General features: G+C 43.1%; 1 protein-coding gene and 1 long non-coding RNA gene across 3 annotated transcripts in view; one reads left to right on the top strand and one right to left on the bottom strand.

Moving 5' to 3' along the window:
• The window catches only part of kirrel1b (kirre like nephrin family adhesion molecule 1b), a 67144-nt gene that overhangs the window by 36155 nt on the left and 18488 nt on the right, over window positions 1-12501 (bottom strand). The gene's annotated exons all lie outside the window — the stretch shown is intronic.
• Window positions 10890-12501, top strand: part of LOC109529547 (uncharacterized) — a 3219-nt gene continuing 1607 nt past the window's right edge. The window contains exons 1-2 of the long non-coding RNA XR_002170859.1: window positions 10890-10972; window positions 11947-12039. This is a non-coding gene — a long non-coding RNA (uncharacterized LOC109529547). The remainder of the gene's footprint in view (window positions 10973-11946; window positions 12040-12501) is intronic.

Here is a 12501-nt window from a genome sequence, read left to right as displayed (position 1 = left end):
TAATACTGTGCATGAATAACATATTGTACTGTTATCACTATGTGTTAGATACACTGGGGATGTTAACGCGGGTCAATAGCAAGCCAAAGTCAAATCTTCATGATCCAGGAAACTGAGTGTCTTGCAGTCATCTCGTTACCTCTGCGTCCCGCGTCCTAGACACATAATTTTCCCATGGAACGCACATTTCTAAATAATGTGCGTTTTTGGGACGCAAGGAATTTTCTCAGTCAAAATAAAATAAGAACGACGGTACATCTTTTTTTCCAGCAACGCAGTTTCACCGTTTGACAATCCGGCACTATTGTTGTTTATATCTCGCCTTAAGTAATCTCGCGTGACGAGATTTCCGTTCCGGCAAAACGAGATTGGCGAGATCGGCCTTCAACCACGGGCGGAAAGCAGATGATTGCCAAGTTGTGTAACGTTAAAACAAGTGTTGCGAAAGTTTATTGCGGAGATATCACAGAGGAAGCAGCTACAGTTGGATATTGTTTTGCGATAATAAGTTGACTTGCATCATTGGAAGCAGAGGAAAAAGAGGAGAATTTATGAAATCAAAGACTGAACCATGGGATGAAATAAGAACCTATTTTTCAGCAAATATTGTATGCCTAAATTAATTACATTTTTGCAGCATTTGTATATAAGAAATAAACCTATTCTCAATGTATATTGTTGTTTGCGTTATTGTCATATGCAATTGAATAAGTAGACCATTTCAGAATTCGAAATTGAGGGCTCTCTAAACGCATAATGGGACTCATACTTTTTTGATCAGTGAGTCCCTGGGACTCGCTGGGATTAAACTGTAATATTATCACTGGTCTTGCTCCTTTATTTCGGCCGTGTTGACAGCGTATGGTGCACAATTGTGACATCAGCTCACTGAAAATGTAGAACAGTGGTCACCAACGTGGCACCCACGGGCACCAGGTAGCCCGTGAGGACCACATGCGTAGCCCGCCAGTGCTAGAACATCGTGATTTGCTCGTAAAAATTATGATTTGAAAATGCAAACTCCAGCAGTATTGTGAGACATCTTTAACACAATCTGATTGGAGGTTGGAAATCAGGTTGGAAATTAAATAATCAAATATTAGAAATAACATATTCTAATAATATTAAAGTTAATCTGGACAAATATGTCATTTGGGATGTGGATCAATTTGGTCGCCCTTCACACAACCGGTACACATGAAGTAGCTCCCCCTCTCAATAAAAGATGGTGACTCCTAATGTAGAGTGAAACAAGAATAAACAGATTGAAAACATGCATTAGCTTCTCGCAATGAAATAAATACAACACAAATTGTCTAGTGCCAAACGACAGACATAAATGCCCCTCTAAGTGTGACAATGATAAGCAAAGCATTTTCGCGATTCGTTCGCATGCTAATTAGCTCGTTAGCACGAACTTAGCGGCATTGCTACATTTGTACACAGTGCTCCGAGCTAGCAAGTTTCAGGGACAAAACTTGACGAAAACGATCTCTAAATAACTATGAAAACAACCAACTTACAGCCATTGCTTTCGAAGGTGTACAGAAAGTTAGAATGACCACAGTCAGGCTTTCTGCAGAGACGAAACACATCAGCTACCCACAATGCACTGCGCTTACGAGAATTAGATTATTTTAAACACAATTATCCTTTGCGTGGAAAAATAGGAATTGCTGATTACTAATGACGTTTCAAAAAAAGCAATTTTATGAGCCCTTTTTTTTCTTTTAACCATTAAGAAATGCCCTGAAACTTTGACTGTGCGCAGAAGAGATAACAATGCCTTATCCAAGCTTAAACATTCCTATGTGCACAATGATGGCATTTTCCGCATTCATTTGGGGGATGTGATGGGTGGAAGAAGGATGCAGAATCTATGTTTTGACAACTCAACTCAACTGTATTTATAGAGCACTTTAAAATAACCATCACTTTAACCAAACTGCTATACATGGAGCAAATATCATATAGACAACAATAAAGCAACAAAATATTAACAAAGACAGTGGAAAACACCAAACAGTATAATTAAGATAAAATCTGAGTCATGCTGTGTCAAATGCCAAAGAATACAAATAAGTTTTGGGACGAGTTTTAAAGATGGGCAGCGAGGGAGCTTGCCGAATTTTCAGGTCAGGTCAGCTTTTATTGTCAAATATGCTCTATGTGTAACATACAGCACAGAAGAAATTACTTTCCTCTCTCAACCACAGTGCAAACATGTAGCGCATTGAACACACAGCTAAAATTTACGTAAAAAAATCATCCATCCATCCATTTTCCGAACCGCTTGATCCTCACTAGGGTCGCAGCGGGTCCTGGAGCCTATCCCAGCTGTCTTCGGGCAGTAGGCAAGGGGACACCCTGAATTGGTTGCCAGCCAATCGCAGGGCACACAGAGACGAACAACCATCCACGCTCACATTCACACCTCGGGACAATTTAGAGAGTCCAACTAGCCTGCCATGCATGTTTTTGGAATGTGGGAGGAAACCGGAGTGGAATTCACAAGACATAAATATATAAATATGTTAAATAAAAATAAAATAAACAAATAACTAACTAAGATCCCGGGGCGCTTACATAGCGAGTACCGACAGGCCCTTTGCAGTGTATCCCATGTTGGTCATTGTTTTCATGTTTCTTGTGCAGAGTGTGCCTGTTAAGCGATGTATCGTTGCACGAAAGTGTAATGACAATAAAGCGATTCAATTCAAATAGCAACAACAGACAGCCAAGCACACTTGTGATTATTGCATATTCGTAGTGACTTGTTTTAAGTGCAATAATCAGATGGACACCGATTGTGGTCGGAGGCAGGGGTAGATGGGGGTTAGTATTTGCTCCACGTACAGCACTTTGTATACAGCGATGGTTGTTTTAAAGTGCTCTATAAATACAGTTGAGTTGAGAAAAGTATTTTGAGATATTAACCGGAGGAGTGGCAGCATTCTATGGCACATTAAGTGGATGCCGTAGGTTGATGGTGAAGTGAGCCGGCGTTCTTGGAAATATTTGACAACAAGGATTTCTAACTCCGCTCCCATTGATTTTTGTTGCAAAACTATGCTCCCTGCCCAACACAATGGACGAGCTTCTCCTCTCTCACAAAGTCCAAGAAAGTGTTCACACAGTCTGCTGCTCTCTTCTTCACTGAAACTTGGTTCAGTAAACACATCACAAACACCATGCTAAATCTGCAGCATCCCAGATACCAGATAACTTATCTTTGAATATGTCACACGACACAGGCTACGATGTGTCAAGACAACTCAAAATTGGCTACGAGACACTATGTTTGACCGCGACACGACTATTGGCCTAAAAGTGGTCTACATTCATGTAGTCTGACATTGATGGTCTGGCCAGGGAAGGCAACAGTCTTAATCTCTGCTATACAACACTGAAAGATTCATATTGTTTTGCTGCCTGTGCAGCTTTGTGTTCACCTGATCACTAGTTAATCTAGTTAATTCCAACATACAAACTTCAAAGTGAAAACTGAGAAGAAGTGGACCAATGAAGCAAAGCTGGCACTGCAGGCTTATTTGGCCTGAACAGACAGGAGTGTTTTTGAAACTTAAGCTGGCAGCTTGGACCAATACACAGTAACATCCTCCATTTGCTTCCTTACGACTCCTCTCCCAATGTGATGGACACATCCTGCCTTAACATAAAACCTGATTTAGAAGTACATTTGCGCTAAGTGCTACACTTCCTTTCAATTCCACACTCAGTGTGAAGAATATTACAACCTGCCGTCACACACACCTTGATTGTAAGTCCCCACCATGTCTATGCCCCTCCCCCACACTACTGGGTTCATTAGCAGTCAGGCTCTATTTGTGTGAGCCAAGTTAAAAAAACAACACTAATGCAGTATTACTATTACTGTTACTGTTATTATCAACACAAATTTTAGTGAATGAAAATGTGGACTGTAAAATAATGTAAATAGATTATATTATCGTTAGCACTGAGCATTCATGTATGCGAGCTTTTAGAGCTTTTATGAAGCTACACTATACCTTTTGATTCTACACTCAATGTGACAAATATTATGACCTGCTTTCTGCAGCCGGGAAATAGTCTCATCTTGTGCATTTCCAAGGTGGGTCAATCTGATCAAATGGAAAGCGAAACGAATCAATTAACTAAGAGTGGTCGTGATGTCAGAAAAAAACGTCTTCTCTTGAGATAAATGCTTCAATTGCCACAAGCTGCTGAGGTTTTCATGACTCGTAAGTGTTTCTGGTTATTTAAAACTGATTTAATCCTAAATGATGGAAATAAACAACCGTCTCTGCCATACAGCATTTTGAATGAGGATGCGAATTGCCAGGCTAGCCTTCACACACATCTTGATTGTAAGTCCCCTCCGCGTCTATGCCCCTCCCCCACAACCGTCTCTGCCATACAGCATTTTGAATGAGGATGCGGATTGCCAGGCTAGCCCTCACACACATCTTGATTGTAAGTCCCCTCTGCGTCTATGCCCCTCCCCCACACCGTTGAGTTAATCAGTAGAAGATCCCTATTTGTGTGAGCCAGACTATTATACAAGATTAATAACATCAGTATTGTTACTTTTATGATCAATGCTTATATTAGTGAATGAAAATGTGTATTATTGTTGGCCCAGATCATTCATGTATGTAGGTTTTTAGAAGTATATTTGAGCTAAAAGCTACACTATACCTTGCAATTAAGTCTGGGGATAGTCTCATCAAGTGCGTTTTCAAAGTGAGTCAAACCTGACAAACAGAAAGCGAAACGAACCAGCCAATGAAGAGTGGGTGTGACGTCAGAAAAAAAATAACACGTCTTCTTTTGTTACAAATGCTTCCATTAGCCTCAGTTGCTGGTGTTTTTAATTCCTCTGTTTCTGATTATTCAAAAGTGATTTATTGGTGAATGATGTTAACTATTGTCTCCGATGTGCGCCATTTTGAATGAGGATGTGGCTTGCCAAGCTGGCCTTCACACACATTGAGTCTGTAAATCCCCACCCTGTGTATGCCCCCCCCCCACTGCTATGTTCATCAGAAGCTTTTTGTGTGAGGCAGGGTAATACACAACAATAATGCGAGCCAGTGAACTGGTTGCTGCTATGTGCTGAGGATATCCATCAATCCATCCATCCATTTTCCACCGCTTACCCGAGGTCGGGTCGCGGGGGCAGCAGCTTTAGGAGGGAAGCCCAGACTTCCCTCTACCCAGCCACTTCTTCAAGCTCTTCCTGGTGGATCCCGAGGCGTTCCCAGGCCAGCTGGGTAACATCTCTCCAGCGTGTCCTGGGTCGTCCTCGGGGTCTCCGCCCGGTGGGACATGCCCGGTGGGACATGCCCGGTGGGACATGCCCGGAACACCTCACTAGGGAGGCGCTCAGGAGGCATCCGGATCAAATGCCCAAGCCACCTCATCTGGCTCCTCTCGATGTGGAGGAGAAGCGGCTCTACTCTGAGCCCCTCCCGGATGACCAAGCTTCACACCTTATCTCTAAGGGAGAGCCCAGTCACCCTGCGGAGAAAACTCATTTCGGCCGCTTGTATCCGGGATCTCGTTCTTTCGGTCACGACCCATAGCTCGTGACCATAGATGAGGGTTGGGACGTAGATCGACCGGTAAATAGAGAGCTTCGCGTTTTCGCTCAGCTCCTTCTTTACCACGACAGACCGATACAACGTCTGCATCACAGGAGGCGCTGCACCGATCCGCCTCTTGATCTCCCGCTCCCTCCTGCCCTCACTCGTGAACAAGACCCCAAGATACTTAAACTCCTCCACTTGGGGCAAGATCTCCTCCCCGACTCGGAGAGGGCACTGCACCCTTTTCTGACTGAGGACCATTGTTTCAGATTTGGAGGTGCTGATCTTCATCCCAACCGCTTCACACTCAGCTGCGAAACGCTCCAGTGAGAGTTGGAGAGCCCTGCTTGAAGGAGCCAACAGTACAACATCATCTGCAAAAAGCAGAGATGCAATACTGAGGCCACCAAAGCGGACCACCTCAACGCTTCGGCTGCAACTACAAATTCTGTCCATAAAGGTGATGAACAGAATCGGCGACAAAGGGCAGCCTTGGCGGAGTCCAACCCTCACTGGAAACGAGTCCGACTTATTGCCGGCAATGCGAACCAAACTCTAACATCGGCAGTACAGCGACCGAACAGCCCGGATCAGGGGGCTCGGTACCCCATACTCCCGAAGCACCTCCCACAGAACTCCCCGAGGGACACGGTCAAACGCCTTCTCCAAGTCCACAAAACACATGTAGACTGGTTGGGCGAGTTCCCACGTACCCCCAAGGACCCTGCTAAGGGTGTAGAGCTGGTCCACAGTTCCATGGCCGGGACGAAAACCACACTGCTCCTCCTCAATCTTAAGCTCGACTTCCCGACGTACCCTCCTCTCTAGCACCCCTGAATACACCTTACCAGGGAGGCTGAGGAGTGTGATCCCTCTGTAGTTGGAACACACCCTCCGGTTCCCCTTTTTAAAAAGAGGGACCACCACCCCTGTCTGCCAATCCAGCGGCACTCTCCCCGATGACCACGCGATGTTGCAGAGGTGTGTCAACCAGGACAGCCCCACAGCATCCAGAGCCTTGAGGTACTCCGGGCGGAACTCATTCACCCCTGGGGCCTTGCCACCGAGGAGCTTTTTAACCACATTGGTGGCTTCAATCACAGAGAGAGGATAGCCCACCTAAGGGTCCCCAGACTCTGCTTCCTCCAAGGAAGGCATGTTGGTGGAGTTGAGGAGGTCTTCGAAGTACTCTGCCCACCGATTCACAACGTCCCGAGTCGAAGTCAGCAGCGCCCCATCCCCACTGTACACAGTGTTAGTGGTGCAATGCTTCCCCTTCCTGAGACGTCGGACGGTGGACCAGAATTTCCTTGAAGCCGTCCGGAAGTCGGCATCCATGGCCTCACCGAACTCCTCCCATGCCCGGGTTTTTGCCTCGGCGACCACCGAAGCTGCGTTCCGCTTAACCAGTCGATACCCGTCAGCTGCCTCTGGGGTCCCACAAGCCATATAGGCCCGATAGGACTACTTCTTCAGCTTGACGGCATCCCTTACTGCTGGTGTCCACCAACAAGTACGGGGGTTGCCGCCACGACAGGCACCAACCACCTTACGGCCACAACTCAGATTGGCCGCCTCAACAATAGAGGCGCGGAACATGGTCCATTCAGACTAAATGTCCCTCGCATCCCCCGTCATAAGGGGTCTTTGCTTTGTCTGGTCCCTCACTTAGAACCTGTTTGCCATGGGTGACCCAGCCAGGGGCATAAAGCCCCAGACAACTTAGCTCAGAGGATCATTGGGACACACAAACCCCTCCACCACGGAGGAGGTGCTGAGGATAGCTAAAGATAATTAAATAGACACTAACGTAAACCCGGGCAAATTACAGCCTATGGAAAGGTGCATTCGGCCCAGCCGCTGTCTCTCACTGGCCCTCACAATGATCCTGAAGTCATTATTCATCCATCCGTTATCCAAACCGCTTCTCCTCATGAGGGTCGCGGGTGTGCTGGAAATCTATCCCAGCTGTCTTTGGACAGTAAGCAGGGAACACCCTGAGCTACTTGCCAGCCAATCGCAGGGCACGCATTCAAACAGCCATCCACACTCAAAATCACACCAACAGACAATTTAGAGTGTTCAATTAAGCTACCATGGGTTTTTGGAAAGTGGGAGGAAACTGGAGTACCCAGAGAAAACCCATGCACGAAGGGGTAGAACATGCAAACCCCACACAGGAAGGCCAGAGCCCGGATTCAAATGCTGGACCTCTGTACTGTGAGGTGGATGTGCTAACCAGTCGGCTGCCCATCCACTCAAATCATGATAAAACATGAAATATATGGTACTGTTATTTTGAAAGTTGTGCTATTTTATGTGCCTACGTGTGGACCTTGGTACAAGCGAGGTAGAGGGCAAGTGCTCTAACATTGATCAATGTTGCTAACTCAGCAATGTTTTCACTATATTAAGTGATTTTTCTGATTCCTTTCCTATTTTCACCCAAAAACGGACCAGCAAAAATGACATCAGTGGTCCTAATATGAGCAACATTCTTATTTCCTGCATAGTAGACGGAAGAGGGCCAAGAGGATTTGGTCTGATCATATTTTACACAAATCTACAGTTCCATAGACTCTGTATGATGTGAATTGGAAGTCACATTTATACGTCACTCTGTCAATAATATACTTATCTTTAATATACACTTATCGACTAGATATATTTGTGAGTCCTGACTAGGAACGGCTAATGTGAATTGGAAGTTGATGCAAAAAAAAATTATTATAATGATAGAATTTGAAGGTATAGAGAAGTAATTTAAATGTCCACTCGAAATTTTGTTTAAAATACTTATTTCCACACTCTAAATTATACGTAGGCTTGATTGTGAGCGTGAATGGTTGTTTAACTGTCTGCCCTGCAATTGGCTGGCAGCCAGTTCAGAGTAAAGCGGTTAGAAAATGGATGGATGGGTGTATTTCCTAATTATAAAATGTAATACCATATACATAGCATTTTATTTAAACCAGACAATGTGCTTTCCATAAATGAATTAATATTGATATTAATATTAATGTTAATATAGAACAATGTTTCAATGCTTTTTTCCAAAATGCATTTCGCATCCCTGCTCTTTTTGTAGTAGACCCCGTGGCATATAACTGTAAAGTCGTGTGATTGAGGGTGCGTTTGTGTTATACCAGGGGCGGCCCAGAATTACTTTGTTTGTGAATTATACATTGAACCTGTGAAGCGGTGTGAGCCCGTGTTATCAATCGAACGCTCTTCGCATTTGGCGCGACTCTAATCGAGGACTCCACAGTGAGAAGACGCGGTGGACTCAGACGCTTCCGGATGAAGAGAAATGGTGAGTGCGTATTTTACTTCCATACTATGGTGCCGTCAAGTTTATTTGCACGTTGTTAGGACATGTATGACGGCATTTGCTCCGGTGTGCTCAAGGTGTCCGATACACTGTGCTGCTGGTCCTGCAATTAATGTAGCAGGCAACTGCAGGTCGACACATTGTGGCTAAATGCAAACATCTTCACGGTCAAAACTTCGACGCCTTTGTTTCCTTCGTAGCTTTGAAATTTACTTTTTAAACTACTGTCGTCGGGATTATGGACGTATTTATATATGAACGTACTAGTTGGCCTATTAGCGGAGTAAAACGAGGCGCTGTAATTGGCGCTCGATTGTCCCGGCCTTGTGCTAACCACGTAGCGCGTGACTGTGGAGCCAATTTCGTTCAGATAAGGGCGTAACTATGGTGAGCTAAATTGATCTTACAAATAGTATTTGCGAGACTGTTGCTACCGCCACCACCATGGTTCGTGGGACATTGTAACATTACTAGTTGATTTTTATTCAGTCAGATTAAAATGATGCATACAGAAAAAAGTGCCAATTGTATTGTTACGGTTCATGTGCGCAAACACAGATGTGTTTAAAATATACTGACTGATCCAAACAGCCAAAGGCAGGAATAACAGCAGCAGCATTTGTAATACCTGAATTTGAAGAGGCCATTTACTGTAATTCGTGTCAGAAATAAGGACACTCATCATTTAGCTCAGTGGTCCTCAACTAGAAATGCTGTAGGTCCACTTTTTTATTTTATTTTTTTTAATAAGACCAAGGTCCGGTCCCATGCACGGCGGTGATGGGGAGCAAGGCTATATGCCCATTTAGTATGGTCAAGCCAAGCTTATACAAATGAACACTCCTCACAGCCAACCAATAATGGGGTGCATGAAAATAATTATTCACTTTGCCAGTGCACAGCAAATAATGAGAGGTATTGTGTTGAGGCACAGGAACTCTTATTTTGTTAAGTTGTGCCTGCTTAATAATAGAAATAGCCCTTTTAGGGAAATAAGACAGTTTTACTTTAACTTTGTTAAACAGTAGTTGTCTTTTTTCCCATAATTTAACAAAAACAAAACAAAATACTCATTTTACCAAAATAAATACTAACCATGAAAACAAAAATATCCTTTTCATTTGTACAATTCCCCTTTTCACATCCCCTCTGAAATCACTGAAAAACATATCAGAAGAGGAGTTAAGAACCATTTTAAATACTGACACAAGGGAGCACAGGAATGTGCAGTGCTGTTCTTCCACTAAAAGTGAATGCAATGTCTGAGGCATGCAAATATTATTTGAGGACGCCATTGTTCTGTTTATTTACCATGTTGTGGTGTTCTGCTGTTAAACAGCTGCAAAGATCCCCGGGTAGACGGGAGCAAAACTGCACACACTTAAGTTCAGAGGAGCCAATCAGCGCATCGTATATGCTGACGCTTATGTATGGGCACATCTTAAGTTCAGAGGAGCCAATCAGCGCGTCGTTATCGCCGACATGCCCTGCTCAGCCAGGGTCTTCAGTGAGTCAAACATTATACAACACACAGTCGCGCTGCTGCGGTCCTCTGCAATACATCTGTTAGTGCACAAAGAATACAACGGATAATTTTAACAAGCGATCGCGGTAATGCGCAGAATATAGTCCACAAATACAAAATGTATAACGTAAAAATCACTATAAATTATTATTTTATACAATTTGCTGAGGGTCCGGACAGAGGAGGTCCGGACAGAGGAGGTCGGCGGTCCGGTCGTGGATCGCGGTCCGCCAGTTGAGGAAGGCTGATTTAGCTCATGACATTGAATAATGTAGATCAAGCCATTAACCAAGGTTGGCGATTATGGCAAAAATAATAATTATTTTTTTTATATATCCAAAAGTGCCATAAAAGACAAATCAATACATAGAAAGAAACTACACGATTAACATCTCTAAATGCTTTTTGTGTTTGCAGGATCAAAGTCGTTGGATGCAGCGCAAGCAGATGTATAAAGAAAACAACATTGCATGTTTAAAGAGACATGAAAGATATGAGAAGGCTCAAGCAGACATGTCAACCAAGGTACAAAGACCTGAATTTCCTGAATGCAACGTTCGATGAACTATACTTTGACACAAATGAAATAAAATTAAAAACTTAAAAACTATTCACTCATAGACATGGTTTTAAAAGTTTTAAAACTTGCTAAATCAGTTGAAGTGTCAAATCTTTAGACTTCAGCACCCCCCGCGACCCTAGTGAGGATAAAGCAGTTCGGAAAATGGATGGTTGGATAACAAATTTGTATAATTTTGTTTGGACCAAGAGGAACTTAATGATATATATTCCTAATGCTTAAACATTTTCTTGCTTTGTCCCCAAAAAAATAAATGGTCGTTTGAATAATTGTGCTTTTAATGAAAGACATAATAATCGTGATTAATATATATATTTTTTAGAACTGAGCAGCCCTACTGTGTTAGACTAACATTTTATTTGATTATTTGAATATCAGGTTGTAGAAACAAAAGATATAATGGTTTAATGAATTGTTTTGCATTTTATTGTTCAGTGTTGCTGTTGAAGGGTTGAAATGAGCTATGTACTTGTTGGCCAAATGACGACACAACTACAGTAACGATGTCGCCGGCTAAAATGGCACATTTGAGTAAGCCTGGTTTGTTAAAAAGTGACCATTAGGAACGGCAACTGTGTCAGACCGTCAGCATCAATGATGCTTGAGTGGCCACTAAACACTGACAACAGATGCGGTAGAATACAGTGTCAGCATAATTAAGTCATTTTAGCACCCTTAATCAACGATTGAACGTTATTTCTGTTGGTGTCGTTAAAGTTGGTAGCAAGTGTAAATTGTGACGGCAATGCCTCAGTTTCTGAAAAACGAGTCAACCGTTACACTGCAACATGCTACAGGGAACAATTTCACAATAAAAGGTAACTTTTTACCTATTGACGTGTACATTGAAGGCCCACCCTTGTATACGTTTTGGTGTTCATATGATCTAAGTTTTATCTGTGTTTGCTCCGTTCCTCAGAGAAACTATGTGTTGGCAGTGATGCATCAGACACAGATGATGAGGCTATGACGAATGCTATTACTACGTCACCATCATCACCACAGTCATTGGGTATGTTTGACTTTTTACATTTTAATTTCAAAATTTGTTCTGTTCATTGCCTTCCTGAAAATGGAGAACCCATTTGTGTATTGTGATCATATAAAACATTGGGGTCCTTCCCATATGTGTTCATGCTGGCACAGAAAACTGTAAATTCAGAGCCATACTGAATTGACACATTAAAAAAAAATGTAGGATATTCGAGTTGTTAATCTCAAAATGAGGACAAAATCAGCCACATGACCTTGCATGTAAATTTCAGTTCAGCCAACTATATTCCTCCTTTCAAGTTAAGCGTTAATCGACTAAAACCAGCCAATGGCAGTCATCTTGCATTGGGAGAGAGGGGGGGTACATGCAGTCACTGGTGCCTAGACAGCAGCACACATGCAAAAACTCCAATTCCGTGTTTACCGACAAATATTGTATGTGCGGATGGTACACATCTATTGTTTTTTTTTAAATTATATA

The sequence above is a fragment of the Hippocampus comes genome, unplaced genomic scaffold (assembly GCF_001891065.2).
Source record: "Hippocampus comes isolate QL1 unplaced genomic scaffold, H_comes_QL1_v1.1 scaffold255, whole genome shotgun sequence".
In the NCBI taxonomy this organism is placed as follows: domain Eukaryota; kingdom Metazoa; phylum Chordata; class Actinopteri; order Syngnathiformes; family Syngnathidae; genus Hippocampus; species Hippocampus comes.
The sequence above is the reverse complement of the archived record's forward strand: the minus strand, read 5'-3'. Positions and strand labels throughout refer to the sequence as shown.